Genomic DNA, 3349 nt, shown 5'->3' with positions numbered 1-3349 from the left:
CTTTCCCTGCAGCTCACTAAATTGCTCAATATTTTAGATTCAGAATCATGAAATGGCACTGCTTAGAGAATGCCCGGCAGTAGCCCATTTATTTTATAACAAAATTTTATTCAGCAGAAATTGTTTCCATGGCTGCTGGCCATTGTGTATATGCTAGCTCTGACTTGGCAGTGCAGTGCTTCCATTTGACTTAATATAAGCATTTCTCTTTTCCAGGTATACCTTCGAGTGAATGTGCAAGTCTTTCTGAAAGCAGGGCCACAAAGAACATTGAACTGGCCATGCAAACATCCTGGTTGTAGCTCCGGATTCATGGCTCTGTGGCTCATCTTATATCATTTTTTAATTTATTAAAAAGTGCATTCGAAATATATCTTTTTGAGGTCCTTTTTGAGGCTTTGTTTCAGCTCCCCTTCTTTAGTTTCTACTGCAAAGTACCGAAGACCTCCAACTTCACAATTAAAGGAGCCTGGCTCCATTCTCCACTTGCTTTATGGGCTTTGTTTCCTCATCCATAAAAGAAGAACGACTATGTCTTCGTCTCAGAGTTATTTGGAAGAGTAAATTAGCTAGTGTCTACACAGTATAATGCATAAGACACTACTTAGTGAGCAGGTGTAATACTTTGTGGTCTCAATTCCCTGTTTCTTTCCATCTATTCTGCTTTTCCCGGTGCGCTCCCTTCTGAAATAGCCTGGCTAGGTGTTCTGAGGGCAGCAGAAACCTTAACCCTACTGTGTTCCACACTGAGTTCTGAGTGGAAAGGCTACAGATAATTAATGGGTATGACTACCTTAGTGTCCATGGGCTGTTGAGGCAGTAAAAAGCTTGTATTTTCACATATAATAAGATGGTGGAGAGGCTAGCTCCATAATGTACAGTTCTAATAATGCTGCTCCTGTTTTGCTGAATCACTCCAGGGTTGGTCTGTGTGGAAATTTAACTCAGATAGGAAAGCACTGTTGAGGCTGATGCTTACCATTCACTAGTCACATGCCATCTTCCAAATTTCCACCTCATTTATTTCCCACTACTCCTATCACTTGGTTAGCATTGTTTTCTTTGAAATAACCTAAATTATTCACTATTTTATTGCTTTATATTAAGCATTAATATCCATGAAATCATGTTTTTGATGTTGCTTTCTAAATGGACAGAAAGACTATTTGTCTGTGTCTATGTGGGCTACTACAATAAAAATATCATAAACTGGGTAAGTTCTAAACAACAGAAATTTATTTCTTGTAGTTCTGGAGGCTGGAAGTCTAAGATCAACACACTGAAAGAAGAGAGGGCCCACATTCTCATCGCTGGCCTCTTCTGGCTGTGTCCTCATAAGGTGGAAGGGGTGAGCAAGCATTTATTTCATAAAGGCAATAATTCCATTGATAAGGGAGAAACCCTTCTGAATCATCCCATGAGGGTCCCCACTTCCTAATAATACCATACTGGGAATTAAGGTGGTACGTATAAATTGGGGGAGGAGAAACAAACATTAAGACCATAGGGGTATTAAAATTGTCTGAATCTGTATTTCATCTAAAACAATCTCAATCACCTTTGAGAAACATTGGCTTAGTTTTGGTAAGAATTGGCAAATGACTGTGTAAAGGCTAAAGAATTTGGGTATCTGAACTGGGAAAAATATTTATTGCCTTTTTTTTCTCTTTTATTTTACCTCATATTCTTTTTTTATTTTATTTTTTAGAGGATTTTGCTATAGGACGTGTGTGCTTGTCAGAAAGATGGAGACAGAGAGACATAAAGCGAGAAATCACCCCCAAGGGGGTTGGCCACGCTGCTATACCTTCTCCATTCTCCTAGGGATCTTGGGCACACACGCACACATGCTCAGCATGAGTTTAAGCCACTGGGTCTGAGACTAGAACCGCAGTTGACTACATGGGAGTCCAGTGACATAGCCATAATGCCAACTGCTAGTCCCTTACTTAATATTCTTTTTTTAAAAAGAATTATTTATTTAGTTTTATTTAGTCACTCATTTTTTTTTTTAATTTGACCAGAGAGGGACACAGAGAGACAAAGAAAGAGAGTGGGAAAGTGAAAAAGTAAGCCACCAGGTCCAGGACTCAAACCATGGTCTGCCATGGGAGTGGGAGTGTCCAGTACCTTAACCACCATACCACCTGCTTGTTCCCCTTACTTCATATTCTTAAAAAAAAAAATTTTTTTTCCAGGATAGCCTATGGCTTAGTCATTAAGAACCCAGATCCCATATAGCCAACCACATGTTTGAAATCTCAAAACAGTCAGTTTAAAAAACTATACTTTCCTTTGTTATTATTTTCCTTTGGGTTTATTTAAAGGAGTTTCTTGAGAATGCAGAATATTTAGACTTTATTGAATATAAATGATAACTTTTACTTAAAAAATAGTCTAGAGGCTAAAGAGACATTTGTGGATACCAGTATCTAGGAGTTACCTAACAGTGTGTTCCTTGTTATTTCCAAAATTTCCATTTTGCTGTGTTGCAGCATAGACATGGATTTGGCATCTAAGCTATTTGCATTTAGAAACAGTGTATGAAAAAGTAGCAAAGTGACAGATGTACATCTAGAAGGATATTTAAATTGATTTTTTGTCCTAATACCTTTGTTATTTTACCCAAAATTCCTCCTAACTTTATTGTCATTCCACATAATCCAGTTTATTGTGGCTATGGCTGGCTTTATTATTGTCATTTTCTAGTCAATTGACAAAGATTTGGGAAAATAAAGCATTGAGTATTTGTGAATATCAAGAAAGCATAAGTTACATTTTTCAGGTTCTTAACTATTTCCATTCCTCATAGAGTTTCTCAGTGAAATGGAGCACTTTTATAGGAGAAAAACAATATTGGTTCATCAAATATTAATCTATAGTTTTATAATCTCTTAGTTGGATTACCTTTCACTTAATTTGGCACTCAGTTTTATTTTGCTTTGTTTGGATTTGCCATTTACGTGGCATCTGCATTGTGTTGATCTGTTATTCAAAGGACATAGTAATTTTTCCAGGATTCTTGTTTTCTGAATAACCTAAAAGTTGAGTAAGAGAGCCTATTCATTATAAATTGGCATTGTCTGTTTTGTAGAAAGAGCAAGAAGAAGAAAAGAAAGTGAGAAGGAAGAAAAAATGAAAGAGATCTGAAGGAGGGTGGAAGGGAGATTAAAAAGAGAGAGAGAAAGAAAGATACAGGCTTTCCTAACTTTGGAGAATTAGAATCAAAAAGCTGAAAAAAAACCCCATAATTAAACTAGTCTAGTGATTTTCAACTTTTTTTTATTATGAAGTCCTATATTTTAAAAATACATGTTTTTCAGGACTCCACATAATAGGAATTCTCCAA

The sequence above is a fragment of the Tupaia chinensis genome, unplaced genomic scaffold (genome assembly GCF_000334495.1).
Source record: "Tupaia chinensis unplaced genomic scaffold, TupChi_1.0 Scaffold000157_1, whole genome shotgun sequence".
In the NCBI taxonomy this organism is placed as follows: Eukaryota; Metazoa; Chordata; class Mammalia; order Scandentia; family Tupaiidae; genus Tupaia; species Tupaia belangeri.
The sequence above is the reverse complement of the archived record's forward strand: the minus strand, read 5'-3'. Positions refer to the sequence as shown.